The sequence below is a fragment of the Nomascus leucogenys genome, chromosome 12 (genome assembly GCF_006542625.1).
Source record: "Nomascus leucogenys isolate Asia chromosome 12, Asia_NLE_v1, whole genome shotgun sequence".
Taxonomy (NCBI): domain Eukaryota; kingdom Metazoa; phylum Chordata; class Mammalia; order Primates; family Hylobatidae; genus Nomascus; species Nomascus leucogenys.
In genome coordinates this window covers 35,204,705-35,221,926 of record NC_044392.1, presented here as the reverse complement: position 1 = coordinate 35,221,926, position 17,222 = coordinate 35,204,705, and positions in this window count along the sequence as shown.

Here is a 17,222-nt window from a genome sequence, read left to right as displayed (position 1 = left end):
TCCTTCCCTCTTTCCTCACTTTCCTTTCTTTCATAGCTTTATTGAGGTCTAATTTACATGCCCCAAATTCACTTGTTTTAACTGCACAATTTAATTACCTAAAGTTAATTTATAGCATTGTGCCACTCGCACAATAATTTAATTTTAGAAAATTTCTGTCACCCCAAAAAAGAAACGATGTGCCCATGTATGGTCGTTTTCCATTTTCACTGCCAGCCTCAGGCAATCACTAATCTACTTTTTATCTCTATAGATTTCACTTTTCTGGAAACTTTATGTAAATGAAATCATACACATGTGGTTTCTTGTGTAGTTTATTTGTTATACTTCTATCACATAACATAATGTTTTTGAAGTTCATCCATGTTGTAGCATTTGTCAGCACTTTGTTCCTTTTTATTGCTGAATACTATTCCATTGCATGAATACATTACATTTTGTTTATCCATTCGTCAGATGATAGATACTAGATTGTTTCTCCTTTTGCCTAATGTGAATAATGTTGTTACAAACTTTCACATAAAAGTCTTTGTGTAGACATATATTTTTATTTCTGTTGGAGATTCCAGGAAGTGGAATTGTTGGGTATGTGGCAAATTTTTGTTTAACATTTTAAGAAACTGCCAAGATATTTTACAAAGTGACTGCAGTATTTTACATTTCCACCAGCAATGTATGTGGGTTCCAGGTAATCCACATCCTTGTCAACACTTGTTGTCCTCATATGTTACTGAAATGTATATGGTGAGAAAACTGAAAAATGGCATCTAGATATAGTTTTAATTGCAATTCTATTAGGAGTAAAGTTGAGCATAAATTTATGTTTAAGGGCCATGTGTAAACTTTTTGTATGTAAACCTCATGTCAACTCTTTTGTCCATTTTCTATCTAGTTTTTAGTCTTTCCTTTTTTCTTATCGATGTTTAATTATAAACTTTAAAAAATTAAAGTGTACTGTATTTCCCCCTTTATAAACACAGTATATACTTATTTTAAAAATTTGAACACAAAGATGGGACATGAAGCTTCAAATGATGCATGGTGGGTCAACTGCATTTGTTTTAATCATCTCTGAAAAGTCTACCAAAATGATTGTGGAATGCTTTTTAAAAAGCGTGAACTTGCCGGGCCGGGTGGCTCACGCCTGTAATCCCAGCACTTTGGGAGGCCGAAGCGGGCAGATCACGAGGTCGGGAGATTGAGACCATCCTGGCTAACATGATGAAACCCTGTCTCTACTAAAAATACAAAAAACTAGCCGGATGTGGTGGCGGGCGCCTGTAGTCCCAGCTGCTCCGGAGGCTGAGGCAGGAGAATGGCGTCAATCCGGGAGTCGGAGCTTGCAGTGAGCCGAGATCGCGCCAGGGCACTCCAGCCTGGGCGACAGAGCAAAAAAAAAAAAAAAAAAAAAAAAAAGCGTGAACCTGGAAAGAAAAAATAATAGAAATCAACAAGTTTTCAGAATTGGAAAGCAGATGAAGAGATGAAGGAGGGCTCATTGACCAAGCAGAGTGGACAAGTTTTATTCAACTGCCTTTAGAGAATATCCTGATGGAAAGGAGACCAATTCACCTAGCAGATATCTCAAGATGGCCCAATGCAATAAAGGCAAGGCTGGAGTGCTGGAGAGGAGGAATGACTGAAAGACGTTTTGCAGAGAGGGGAGACTTCCCCCAGACTCTCTTACCTACCCTGCACAGCCAAGTGACTACAAGTCTCCTCCCAATCTGCCTCTTCCCCCAGAAATAGGAGTTCCTAAGGAAAGGGTGCTAAAAAGGGGAGGAGTCAGTCTATGTATTGAATCATAAGATTCTCAGCACCTATTCTTCCTCCTCCCCACAGTGGGTTGAGCCCTGCAGAATTATCCTCTTGTTCCCTCTGTCCCAGGCAGGAAATTGAATAATTATTTTCTGGAGAAAAGACCTCCGATACTGACATTTGGGGGTATCCATTGACAAGCCTGCCTTACTTCTTGTTCACCCTATTCTGAATCTCAACAGTTGACAATCACCTCTACCACAAAATTATGAACATAAACTAAAAGATCATTCTTTATGTGAGATAAGCTTTAGGTATTTGTAAAAACTTTAAAAGAGGGAACAAGAAAACAAGTAAGAAAAAAAAAGGAAAAATAAACTCTCCTAGAGAATACAAATACTTCTCCAGGGAACAGAAAAATCTAAACAAACCAACAAAATTACAATATATCTTCTCAAAGGTAAAAAAGATGCCTTAATCATAAGCCAAGTGTAGGATGCTATGATAAAAGAACAGAAAAGCAGTAAGAACTCCTAGAAATTAAAAATATTATTAAAAAATTAAAAATTAACTCATTGAAGGACCCTTGGAAATATCCCAGAAAAAAAAAATTATAAAACATGAGCTGGGCACGGTGGATTGTGCCTGTAATCCCAGCTACTCCAGAGCCTGAGGTGGAAGAATCACTTGAGGCCAGTAGTTCAAGATCAACCTCAGCAACCCAGCAAGAACTTCCCACCATGCAATCCACCCTCCACCATCCAAAAAAGAAAGAAAGAATTATAAAACATTAAAGAAATGGGCAATAGCAGAAAAAAGTTATAATATTATAAGTTCAATACCAAATTCTCATATCATCATAACAAGATTGCCAGAGGAGAAAGCCGAGAAAATGAAAGGAAATTATCCAAGGAAGACAGAAATTTCCCAAAATTGAAAGGCACGCATCTCCAGTTTGAACGGGCCCATCAAGTGTGATATAATGAATGGAGGAGAAAAGAGACATAACTTTGAAATTTTATACGACCAAAGATAAAGAGAAGCTTCTGAAGAGAGGAAAAACATGGGGTTTCAAAGTTAAAGATGGCACTAGACTTCTCAATAGTAATATTGGATTCTGGAAAACATTGGAAGAAAGCCCTTCAGTAGCTTTCAATCAAGAATTCTGTATTTTGTCAAACTATTATCAAGATTGAATGTAGGAGATATTTATATATATAAAACAACTCTAAATATTTATCTTCACACATCCTTTAAGGAGCTACTTTGGGATGCTTTTCAGTGAAAGAAGTCAGTAAAGGAAGAAAGGACACTGCTCGCTCATCAGTAAATTGTATATACATCATCATCATCGTATAATCTCTCTCTACTTATTTAGATAACAATTTTAGCATAATTGTTTAGGGACAATGGGTAGAAGAAATGGATATATATGTGTGTTTGGATGATTTTAAAAACTAAGTCTTTGGCTAGGCATGGTGGCTCATGCCTGTAATCCCAACACTTTGGGAGGCCAAGGCGGGCGGATCACGAGGTCAAGAGATCGAGACCATCCTGGCCAATATGGTGAAACCCTATCTCTACTAAAAATACAAAAATTAGCTGGCTATGGTGGCGGGGGCCTGCAGTCCCAGCTACTCAAGAGGCTCAGGTTGGAGAATCGCTTGAACCCAGGAGATGGAGGTTGCAGTGAGCCAAGATTGCGCCACTGCACTCCAGCCTGGGTGACAGAGCAAGACTTCTTCTCAAAAACAAAACAAAACAAAACCAAAAAAACCAAAAAACTAACTCACTGCAACCTCTGCCTCCTGGGTTCAAGCAATTCTTTTGCCTCAATCTCCTGAGTAGCTGGGATTACAGGTGCCCACCTCCACTCCCGGCTAAATTTTTTGTATTTTTTTGGTAGAGACGGGGTTTCACCATGTTGGCCAGGCTGGTCTCAAACTCCAGACCTCAGGTGATCTGCCCACCTCGGCCTCCCAAAGTGCTGGGATTAGAGGCATGAGCCATCGGGCCCAGCCTATTCTGCTTTTCTTAATCTACTCTCATGGTATAGTATGCTCCCATGTTATCATGTCATATTAAAATTAAAGTATACTTTTCAATGGCTGCATGATGGCACATGGAATGGCTATACTATAATTCACTTTTGTTCATTGTCATTCGTTCTTCTCTCTGCCTAAAACTCTAACATTCTTGGTATCAGTCCCAAATCTTAATTGGACAACTCCTCTTTCCCCTCTCCAACCATGTGATTCCAAAAGGGGGCAGAGCTGCCAATCACTACACCCCAGCCCTCTGACCACAGTGCTAAGAATGTGGCCCAAGCCAGCTCAGCTGATGAAATAACTTTTCTGAGGAGTTAGAAAACTCCCCAGGAGCTGGACAGCAAAGTTTGATGTGAGGATGTGAGCCTGGAGCAATGATGTGAGCCTGGACTCACTGGGACAGTCAGCCTGAAAGCACAAGTGCAGGGAGGCAGAGATGAGAGCTGGTTTAGCAAGAGAACCAACAGCTAGAAACAGAGGGAAGGGAGAGATACAAGAAAGAAAGGAACCCGACAGTATTCCACTCCCTGAACCTAGAGATCCCTGAGGCAAACCTTACTCTAGCCTTTTCCATAATTAGTTTATTAGCTGATAAATACTTCCTTTACACTTTTTATTAGATAGGTTGAATTTGCCTCTATTATTTATAAATTAATAAGCCTTCACTAGTGTGACTTTTGGAATGGAACACAATACTCAAATGGTTCACAGCAGACATTTAATAAACACTTATTAAACTGAGTTAAATGAACTTCCCTAGAGGCAGAATAGTACAGTGCAAAGAGCTTGGGCTTTAGAAACTGGCGTCCTGAGTTTGAATTATGGATCTATAAGACGTTTGGCATATTGTTTCATAATTCAGAACCTTTATTTCTCCTCCTTTTTCATCCTCATCAGCATTATAATCTCTAACATTTGTTGAGTTCTTTCTACGTGGCACATACTATGCTAAGTGCTTTGCATTTATGAGTAAAATAATCCTAACAGATAGGTCTTTTTTATTCTTATATTGTTACGATCTTTGAAATAAGGATTCAATGAGATAATCAATTTAAATCACTAAGCCCAAATAATGACTTTTTTTCCTCCCACTTTTTCCTTTCTGACTTAATCCTGCATCTTACCACTTTGCCAGAATTTAGAGATATGGCTCCTTGACTTTTGAACAGATTAATCTGTTTGCTCTTTGCCATCATAACTCGTTAGTCTTTGTGTCCATGCCTTTTTACCTGTCAATTACTCATTATGAGATATGCTTAACAATGACACAAACAACATAGATGGAAAGGCATATCATGTTCTGAAACTGGAAGACTAGAAATCACAAAGAGGTCAATTCTTTTTAATTTACAAATTTAATTCAGTCCTAATAAAAGTAAAAACAAATGCCCCCCTCCTTCTTTCTCTGGAATTGGACAAGTTGATTCTAAAATTCATACGGAAAAATGCATACACAAGAATAGCCAGAAAAATTCTGAAAATGAGAGCAGTGCAGAAGGATTAGTCCCTCTAGGTAATAAGGCATATTACACCATCTCAATAAGTAGAAGAGAGAGATAATGATTCCTGAATAGGCAAACAGACCATAACACAGACTAGAAAGTTCAGAAATAGAATTGATTAACAAAGGAATTTAGTAGAATCATTGGTGAAGGTGGTATCAAAATCCAATGTTTGACCGTACACTCTCTCAGCAAGGCTGTGGGGAAGAAAATGGTACAAGCTCCAATTCCATGGAGGTAAATCTGATAATATTTGTTAAAATTACAAATGCATTTATCCCATTTCTGAGAATTTAACGCATAGATTTTGTTTGTTTATCTTGAAGTGTTTTTATTTTTCCTTAATTAGCAGCTTCCTGGGTAGCCCTGAGCTCATTTATTTTGGTTTTTCCAACCCAATGAGGTTAGCAGAATCTCTGGATTGCTACTTTATGTTTTCTTTTTTCTTACTTTTAATAATTTTGATGTTTTTCCAACTTTTTATTTATTTTATTTCTTCAGCAATAATTCATTTATAATTTCAATTTTTGTTTTAGATTTAGAGTGTACATGCACAGGTTTGTTACCTGGATATATTGTGTGATGCTGAGGTTTGTAACCAATTGACTTAAGTGCACACATACAAAATGGCAGGTTTGCAAAAGTTATTTATTGCAATTTACAATAATAAGAAATCCAAGGGTCCATGAGTAGGGGACTGGAGAAATAAACAGTGGTGCAAACATACATTAGAATACTATTCAGCTTTAAAAACACACAGAGAAAAGTTTCTCTAGTTACTTTTACAAAGAGAAAAAAGTTAAAAACTCAAGTGCAGAACAGTGTGTATAGTACCTTACCTTTGTGTAACAAAGGGAGTAATAAGAATATTTATATTGTATTTGCCTGTATCTGCATAAAGAATCAATGAAAAGTTACATAAATTGCTAAGAGTAATTACCTGTTCAGAAAGGAAGAATCTGCTAGAAGGGAAAAGAGATGAGAGCAAGACTTGTTAATATATACTTTATTACTTTGGTGTTTTTTTTTTGTTGTTGTTGTTGTTGTTGTTTTTGACCTGGCCCTAACTCTAACTCAGTCACTTGGTAGTTTTATAATCATAAGCAGCATGATTTAAGTTCTCTTAGTTTTCTTGACTGTGACATGGGGCTACTAAAAACTACCCTGCAGGGTCATTGTAAAATTAGAGATGATGGATATTCACTGACTGCATCGACTGCTCTGTTGCTCAGTCTTGCCCTGTTGCCCAGGCTGGAGTGCAGTGGTGCAATCTCGGCTCACTGCAAGCTCCACCTCCCGAGTTCAAGCAATTCCCCTGCCTCAGGCTCCCGAGTATCTGGGATTACAGGTGCCTGCCACCACACCCGGTTAATTTTTTTTGTATTTTTAGTAGAGACAGGGTTTCGCCATGCTGGCCAGGTTGGTCTCGAACTGCTGACCTCAGGTGATCTGCCCACCTTGGACTCCCAAAGTGCTGGGATTACAGGCGTGAGCCATTGTGCCCTGCCAAATTTTTGTATTTTTAGTAGAGACGGGGTTTTACCATGTTGATCAGGCTGGTCTTGAACTCCTGACCTCAAGTGGTCGGTTTGCCTCGACCCACCAAAGTGCTAGAATTACAGGTGCTCCTGCATCAGGCTCCTGAGTAGCTGGGATTACAGGAATGTGCCACCATGCCCGGCTAATTTTTTGTATTTTTAGTAGAGGCAGGGTTTCACTACGTTGGCCAGGCTGGTCTTGAACTCCTGACCTCAGGTGATCCACCTGCCTCAGCCTCCCAAAGTGCTGAAATTACAGGCGTGAGCCACCACGCCTGGGTGGTTTGGCTTTTTGAATCATGGGTTTATATCAACCATTCCAATAAAAAAAAGTAAAGATTAAAAAATTCAAGCAGCGAGTACTTAGTGTGTGTTAAGATACTGTGTTAACCTGTAAATATATCATCTCATTTAATCCTCAAAAGAGCCCTGTGAAGTTTTAATTTCAATTTTACAAATGAGAGAGAGAATAACTTAGACTGCTTAAGCAATTTGTTCATCTCTCTATCAATCCACACCGCCCGTCCCAATTTCTTTCATGCCCCCAGCTCAATACTAACTTCCTGCCAGTCTTCACACAGGTTATTTCCATTCAACTCCAACAAGTTGTTTCTTTGAATCTCTTTAGTAATTAAATACCTAGTTCACACCATATTCTTTTAAAATAGCAAAAGCCTTAGGGTCTTCTGCCTGTACTTGCTTCATCTCCCTGATTAGACTGTAAAAACCATATTGTGTATTATACTTTCCACTTTTTCCTCCTCCCCTCTGGAGCTTCCAGGTACATTGAATCACCACTCAGTAAATCTCAGGATACAAAATAACTTTCACTTGTTTGGGTTCCTGCACTTTACAGTCTATAATTACATTGAAACTCCCAAAACTCTGTCAGGTAGGTTTTATTGACCTCTTTTTACAGAAGAGGAAACTGACACTCAGAGAGACTCAGAAAGATTAACTATGAGTCATATCTAGGACTTCTGACAAAATAAGGCCTCTTTTCATTACACCACAGCTACTTCTAGTTAACCTCATAGAAAATATCTGGTTGAATCGTATTTACTCCAGGGAAAGGGCTACGTCAGTTATTCTAGAAATGAGGACATAGGGATAGCTCAATTTATATTTAACATTTTAAGAAACTGCCAAAGTATTGTACAAAGTGACTGCAACATTTTATATTTTCATCAGCAATGTATGTGGGATCCAGTTAATCCATATTTTTATCAACAGTTGTAAGTGTCTTATACATTGGTGAAATGTATATGGTGATGACAAAATGGTGAAAAATGGCATTTAGCCTTATAGTTTTGATTGCAGTTCTCCTATTATAAGTAAAGTTGAGCATACTAAAAATGTGGTCCTTAGACTAGCAGCATCAACATGAAATGGAGGCGTGATAGAACACAGCATCTCAGGTCTCATCTCCAAGGTACCCAGTCAAAATCTGCATTGGAAGATCCACAGATGATTCCTATAACATTCACATTTGAGAATTTCTGGTCTAAGACCCTGTTCAGTGACAATTCTCTATGATTTTATGACCTATGATCTCTGTCTAGGAGAACCAACCAATGAGTTATTTATCACTCTCCCCTCAGGTCTGCTGGCTCTGAGGAGCACCTATTTCCTTTCTCGAAAACATTTTCCAGGATATTTTGGTATAGTGGAATGAGAAGTTGCTTCTATTTGAAAAGACCCATTTGAGACCGGCTATGAATACCTGCAAAGTGAGAGAAATGAAAGCACTCTAAACGTCCCCATTTGGCTGTCAGTGCATCTTTTTTTTTTTTTTTTTTTTTTTTTTTTTTTTTTTTTTTTTTTTTCCTTTTTCTTTTTTTTTTATTATTATACTTTAGGGTTTTAGGGTACATGTGCACAATGTGCAGGTTTGTTACATATGTATCCATGTGCCATGTTGATTTCCTGCACCCATTAACTCGTCATTTAGCATTAGGTGTATCTCCTAATGCTGTCCCTCCCCCCTCCCACCACCCCACAACAGTCCCCGGAGTGTGATGTTCCCCTTCCTGTGTCCATGAGTTCTCATTGTTCAATTCCCACCTATGAGTGAGAACATGCGGTGTTTGGTTTTTTGTCCTTGCGATAGTTTACTGAGAATGATGTTTTCCAGTTTCATCCATGTCCCTACAAAGGACACAAACTCATCATTTTTTATGGCTGCATAGTATTCCATGGTGTATATGTGCCACATTTTCTTAATCCAGTCTATCGTTGTTGGACATTTGGGTTGGTTCCAACTCTTTGCTATTGTGAATAGTGCCGCAATAAACATACGTGTGCATGTGTCTTTATAGCAGCATGATTTATAGTCCTTTGGGTATATACCCAGTAATGGGATGGCTGGGTCAAATGGTATTTCTAGTTCGAGATCCCTGAGGAATCGCCACACTGACTTCCACAATGGTTGAACTAGTTTACAGTCCCACCAACAGTGTAAAAGTGTTCCTATTTCTCCACATCCTCTCCAGCACCTGTTGTTTCCTGATTTTTTAATGATGGCCATTCTAACTGGTGTGAGATGGTATCTCACTGTGGTTTTGATTTGCATTTCTCTGATGGCCAGTGATGATGAGCATTTCTTCATGTGTTTTCTGACTCCCTAACATCACAATTAAAAGAACTAGAAAAGCAAGAGCAAACACATTCAAAAGCTAGCAGAAGGCTAGAAATAACTAAAATCAGAGCAGAACTGAAGGAAATAGAGACACAAAAAACCCTTCAAAAAATTAATGAATCCAGGAGCTGGTTTTTTGAAAAGATCAACAAAATTGATGGACCGCTAGCAAGACTAATAAAGAAGAAAAGAGAGAAGAATCAAATAGATGCAATAAAAACGAAAAAGGGGATATCACCACCGATCCCACAGAAATACAATCTACCATCAGAGAATACTACAAACACCTCTATGCAAATAAACTAGAAAATCTAGAAGAAATGGATAAATTCCTCAACAAATACACCCTCCCAAGACTAAACCAGGAAGAAGTTGAATCTCTGAATAGACCAATAACAGGCTCTGAAATTGTGGCAATAATCAATAGCTTACCAACCAAAAAGAGTCCAGGACCTGATGGATTCACAGCCGAATTCTACCAGAGGTACAAGGAGGAACTGGTACCATTCCTTCTGAAACTATTCCAATCGATAGAAAAAGAGGGAATCCTCCCTAACACATTTTATGAAGCCAGCATCGTCCTGATACCAAAACCTGGCAGAGACATAACCAAAAAAGAGAATTTCAGACCAATATCCTTGATGAACATTGATGCAAAAATCCTCAATAAAATACTGGCAAACCGAATCCAGCAGCACATCAAAAAGCTTATCCACCATGATCAAGTGGGCTTCATCCCTGGGATGCAAGGCTGGTTCAACATACGCAAATCAATAAATGTAATCCAACATATAAACAGAACCAAAGACAAAAACCACATGATTATCTCAATAGATGCAGAAAAGGCCTTTGACAAAATTCAACAACCCTTCATGCTAAAAACTCTCAATAAATTAGGTATTGATGGGACGTATCTGAAAATAATAAGAGCTATCTACGACAAACCCACAGCCAATATCATACTGAATGGGCAAAAACTGGAAGCATTCCCTCTGAAAACTGGCACAAGACAGGGATGCCCTCTCTCACCGCTCCTGTTCAACATAGTGCTGGAAGTTCTGGCCAGGCAATCAGGCAGGAGAAGGAAATAAAAGGTATTCAATTAGGAAAAGAGGAAGTCAAATTGTCCCTGTTTGCAGATGACATGATTGTATATCTAGAAAACCCCATTGTCTCAGCCCAAAATCTCCTTAAGCTGATTAGCAACTTCAGCGAAGTCTCAGGATACAAAATTAATGTACAAAAATCACAAGCATTCTTGTACACCAATAACAGACAAACAGAGAGCCAAATCATGAGTGAACTCCCATTCACAATTGCTTCAAAGAGAATAAAATACCTAGGAATCCAACTTACAAGGGATGTGAAGGACCTCTTCAAGGAGAACTACAAACCACTGCTAAATGAAATAAAAGAGGATACAAACAAATGGAAGAACATTCCATGCTCATGGGTTGGAAGAATCAATATCGTGAAAATGGCCATACTGCCAAGGTAATTTATAGATTCAATGCCATCCCCATCAAGCTACCAATGACTTTCTTCACAGAATTGGAAAAAACTACTTTAAAGTTCATATGGAACCAAAAAAGAGCCCGCATCGCCAAGTCAATCCTAAGCCAAAAGAACAAAGCTGGAGGCATCACGCTACCTGACTTTAAACTATACTACAAGGCTACAGTAACCAAAACAGCATGGTACTGGTACCACAACAGAGACATAGATCAATGGAACAGAACAGAGCCCTCAGAAATGATGCCGCATAGCTGCAACTATCTGATCTTTGACAAACCTGACAAAAACAAGAAATGGGGAAAGGATTCCCTATTTAATAAATGGTGCTGGGAAAACTGGCTAGCCATATGTAGAAAGCTGAAACTGGATCCCTTCCTTACACCTTATACAAAAATTAATTCAAGATGGATTAAAGACTTATATGTTAGACCTAAAACCATTAAAATCCTACAAGAAAACCTAGGCAATACCATTCAGGACATAGGCGTGGGCAAGGACTTCATGTCTAAAACACCAAAAGCAATGGCAACAAAAGCCAAAATCGACAAATGGGATCTCATTAAACTAAAGAGCTTCTGCACAGCAAAAGAAACTATCATCAGAATGAACAGGCAACCTACAGAATGGGAGAAAATTTTTGCAACCTACTCATCTGACAAAGGGCTAATATCCAGAATCTATAACGAACTCAAACAAATTTACAAGAAAAAAACAAACAACCCCATCAAAAAAGTGGGCAGAGGACATGAACAGTGCATCTTGCATTGCCTGGAGAGTTGCTCTCTGCCCAGCACTGACAGTATAGAGTGGGATATTTCTGCCCTGGGAGTTCCCAGTACCACAGTCAAATAGAACCCCAGACTGCTTTCCTGAGTGTGCTGTTTCTGGCTGGCCTGGCTCAAATTCCTTGGGGGAGGAATCACCTTTGCCTGACATGTTATCTCTGTGACCACCAGTTTGTTAATTGTTTATTTCAAATGCTATTGATGTTAGTCAACTTTATAGCATGTGCACTTTGTTGACATTTTAAAAAATGCCTTTAGATGTTTGCTCACTGGTTTTAATTTATGGCATGGGAGGAACATGTTTCAGATCACAAGAGTAGAATGAAATCACGAGATTATTCACCAGTGGGAAGTACCAGCAAAGGTTGTAATTAGACATAATAATTTTCAGTATTTTCCTTAAAACTTGTGTAGGTATTTTATTCCTAAATTTTTATATTATTTTAAATATATGTAATATTTTGCCTAGTTTGAAAGAAGAGCATTTTGATTTTGAGACTATGGAAAATTCAGAGAAGTCTAAGGGGCATTAAAAAACCAAACCCTCTAAATTCAATACTTAACATTTTGTTCTGTCTCTTTTTACTCTTTTTTTTTTTGCTGTAACAGGGATCTTTTTTCCTGCAACTTCTAGTACAGAAAGCTTGTTTTAAGATGTCTTGTTTCATTATGACAAGAAGGACAGTGATTGAGCTCCCTCGTGGAGAGGAGGAGGATGAGTCAGCCAAAGCGACTTGGAAGGGACACAAATAGAAACAGAACTGGACCACCTCCAGGGCAGCTGGGGCTTGCATGTTCCTATGACTCTAGGACTTCAGGAAGAGTTGCCTGAGCCCCAGAAGGTCCTGTGGATCCCTCTGCACTGGACTCCATATGCCCACATGTCAGCCTCCACAGCTGTGAGGCTGAGATCCTGGAGCTCTCAGTGACCATTCTCCTGGCCTGAAAGCTATTTCTTCCATAGGGCTGAAGTTCCTCTTGCTACGTAAGGTCCATTTCTTGACTCCAGCAGAGTTAGAACCTGTTCTCTGTTCTCGGGATGGCAAATGGGCCCATGGAAAAGACTTGGAGTTCACAACCAGGCAGCCCTGGCCCTAACTGTAACTCAGTCACTTGGTAGTTTTATAATCATGAGCAGCATTATTTACGTTCTCTTAGTTTTCTTGACTGTGATGTGGGGCTACTAAAAGCTACCCTGCAGGGTCATTGTAAAATTAGAGATAATGGATATTCACTGACCGTAGCTTAACAGGCACTCAATAAATGGTAGCCATTACTGTCACTGTCTGTTCTTTCAGTCAGCTCTTTTCTAGACTGACATCAAGACACCTTGTAATTTTAGTTTCATTTCTCTTTGCTCAGATCTTTTAAGCAAATTGCCTCTGAAATTATAGAATTTCAAAACACCATCAACCTCCTCTTAGATTCCAAGTTCTCTCTCTTTCTCTAACATATATTTTCTTGTTAGTGGTAAAAAGATACAAAGGACGAATCAAATCCTGTAAAAAGATGCAAAGGAAGAATCAAGGCCTGTGTCCTTCGGGAGTCTTTAATCTCACTGGGGAGACAAGACTTAGACACAAGATACAATTAGAGAATAATAAAAAGGAGTGAGAGCACTCAAATGAGCTGAATAGAATGTTCCATCCCTGTCTGCTTCCGAATTCCATTTCTGCTTTATTAAACAATATGGCAGTGCTGCTGACTCATGTTCAGCTGCTAGACCCCTGAGACTGTAATATTTCTCTGCTATATCTGCATATAACCAGTGAGAATATTCTATTGTGTATAATATTTCTATAGCATATTACATTTGGGCAGTTTTCCCTGATGTTCTTCATGGCACTTGTCCCATCAAAGTTCACTCAGTTTGTGTCTGATACTTTTTCTGTGCTGTCAACCTTGTAATATAATGCCTCAGCATCCTAACAAAGATACCTTGGAGTAATGCTCTTCAAACAGCTGTCCTTGCCTGCAGTGTCTGATACTTCCACATTTTCTCTCTGTACTTGCATTCAAACTCCTAGAGTAATGGAAAGTCGAGGGAGGGATAAATAGATGAACTTAAGCATGTCACTTCCCACCTCAGGGCCTCGGTTTCCTCATAAGGGGAAAAGGGACTATGTGAGCACTTCCAATACAGATATGTTGTGATTCTACATATGGCCACTACTTTTGACATTAGTGATATCACCAACAACCAGTTCTGCCAATGAGGAGTGAGCTGCTCTTCTGAGATGGGGCTCAGCACATCCCTCTCTCCTCTTAAAGGCAGGCCTGTCAGTGGGATTGCAGCTTTTTTTTCTGAAAATGGTGGCAGGACAACTCTGAGTCTCTCACCTCATGATGGATCTGTAACATAGACCCACTAGACTATAGTGGGATCAGCTATAAGGCAACACAGAGAAAATGCTTAGCAGGAATAAATGTGGGGTTCCTGGGTTTGCTAGAGATGGAAAGAGATAGTTTGCCATTTGCCAGCAATATCAAGTGAGAGCTCCCTGAGGCTGTGTCCTGGAGGATGTTTCAAAATCAGCATGGGCTGTAGTGTCTACCTTTAAGCTGGATACATCTAGAGTAACTGACAGGAAAAGGAAAAAGGGTAAGCAAATACACAGAAAAGTGGCATAGGAACAATTCACATCTATGTTCACCTGAGACGTGCACATGAGCACCAAATAGGATATTAGACCTGGAGGAGACTTTATAAGATCATTTCAAAATTCACGCTTCGCAGACAATGAAAATGAGGCGTAGAGGGCAAATGGCAGAGAGAAGGTCTGGGAGCTGGTTAATAGCAGACCTGGGTTCTCATCCTTCTGATCAGCTCAGGGTCATTCCCATCGCAATATTTTGCTTCTGCTGAGATTATTAGATTTGGGTTTGTTAATTAAGATTACATGGGATGGCTGTATCAGGAAATTATTCTCAAGTGCGAGATGTGTGGTTTGGGAGGCACATATTTTAGATTTGTCTAGGTAGTTTTGTGACAACAGGAGGGTCTATAGAAAGTCTTGGTTACTAACATTGTATCTTGAACTTAGTAGGCATTCAGTAATAGTTATTTTAAAATTTTGGGATTTACTAAATACATAAAATAAAACTCTCATCATGTGTCTCAATTAATATTTGTTTCCTTTTTCTTTTTTTTAAGAGACAAAATCTCACTCTGTTGCCCAGGCTGGAGTGCAGTGGCAGGATTATAGCTCACTGGCAGCCTTGAATCCCTGGGCTTAAGGGATCCTCTCACCTTAGCCTCCCAAGTAGCTGGGACTACAGGCACACACCAGCACACCAGGTTAATTTTTTAAAAATTATTTATAGTAGAGAGGGGACCTTGTTTTGTCGCCCAGGCTGGTCTTGCTCTCCTGGGCTCAAGCAATCCTCCTGCCTTGGCCTCCCAAAGTGCTGAGATTACAGGCATGAGCTACCACACCCAGCCTGAATTAATATTTCTTGATTGAGGTAGAAGGAACTGAGTCATATTCATAAGTAGGTTTGCCTAATTATAGACAGTACCAGCTGGTGAGTGTTTTGATAGAGTCAGATAAAAAGCCTCACACATAAATATCCAGTGTAGGTGGACGGGCCAGATATTAAGGTAGGAATGGCTGCCTCTGTCAACCTTGGGTGTCTCAGCAAATTCCCAACCATCTAATGGAGTTTTAAAAATGTGAACATACTCATATAAAAGGTATTTAGACCTTGGAATAAATAAGCTATTTTACCTGCCTGGTTGTTTTCTTCATTGATCTATTAATAGTGCTAAAAGAAAATATCCTAGCTCTTCATTAAGCATTCATGATCAGACACCCACTTCTGACAGAAGTCTGCAGCTCCTAAGAAACTCTGGATGCATCTCTCCTTAAAAAAATGACTTTTAATAAAGAAATGATCTGGGCTTTCCAAAGGTGTTTTAGTTATATATATGATATTTCATTCTTCATTTAACCATTTATCAAATATATTTCAAGTACTTAATTGTATATTATCCTATAGTTTCATATGCTTTTACATTGTCTCATTAGAACCTTACAACAGCCTTCTGAGCAGGGTAAATAAAATGTGTCCAATTTTACAGAAGCAATAGAAAAGCAGTGAATTTGGGATTCTAAGGAGGTGAAACATGGCCCTATTTTAGCTTAGGGTCTTTAGTGGCCACATTCTGGGTTTAAAAGAATAAACTATTTAGGGACTTCAGTGCTAGGCTAACAGAGATTAAGTGACTTGCCCAAGGCCACGCAACTATTAACTGGCAAATCCAGAATGCCATCCAAGACTTTTGACTCCAGTCAATTATTCTTTCCTACACACCAGTGGGTTTATTAAAACATAGATTGCTGGCTGTATTCCAGCATGTTTGATGGGAAGGGGGGAATTTGCATTTCAACAAGTTTCCAGGTAACACTGAAGCTGCTGGTCTCCAGACCACAAGCTGAGAACTACTTGTTGTTCAAAGTGTGGTCCCAGCAGGCATCACCCAAGAGCTCCTTAGAAAGGCAGATTCTCAGACCCACAGAATTAGATTCTGAATTTTAACAAGATCTCTGGATGATTTGTATGCAAATTAAAATTTGAGAAGCGCTGCTGTACACCACAGCTGTCAGTTTGCAGGGCACTGTACTGGGTGCTACAGAGACAGGAGAGAATAATCATAATAACCCTTTAATCGGGTACTTTCTATATGGCAGGCACCCCTCTAAGCACGTTAGGCATATTATCTCTTTTAATCTTCACAATAACCCCCTGAGGGAGATACTAATATTATAGCTGTTTTAAAGCTGAGGAAATGCCAGAGTATAGAGAGGTTGGTAATCCAGTACAAGACAGATCCGGGCTCTGAAGCTGGGCAGTTCACTCCCGAAGACCATGTTCTCGTTCACTAGGCTGGAGCTTTGTAAGTTGTGGTCGCCGTTCATACAGTTAGGGAGGTAAGAAGGAAAGGCAGGCAAATAGGTATGAGGCAAGACAGAGGTCATAGCCTGAACATCGTGTCTAGGTCAAGGGAGTCTATTTGTGTTCCCCACCGGAGACCTGGGTTTGGCTGGGCCTCTGCAGTGGCTTCTGATGAGGAAGACTTTGGTGAGTCTTGCTTAGTATCTCCACTGGTAAAACTGAAGTAATCTTAATAACAATTGATAAAGAGAAAAGACACTGGCAGCTAGACTAAAGGGAGGGTACTGAGAATTGAAAATAGAAACCACAGTTTTTCAAAGCAGATTGTGCAAAACAGATAAACTGTATCAAATCAAAACCATAGTGTTCATCTGCAGCTAGAGAAACTTTCAGTCTTTTAACACCAGTCTGTTCAGATCCGTGAGCTCCAAGATAAGACCACAGACAACTGATCTAACAGTGACTCTGTACAGACCAAAGCATTCTAAATACAAAGCCACAGACTGTTCCAGAAACTCCCGAGTTTATTCCTGCTAAGCCCA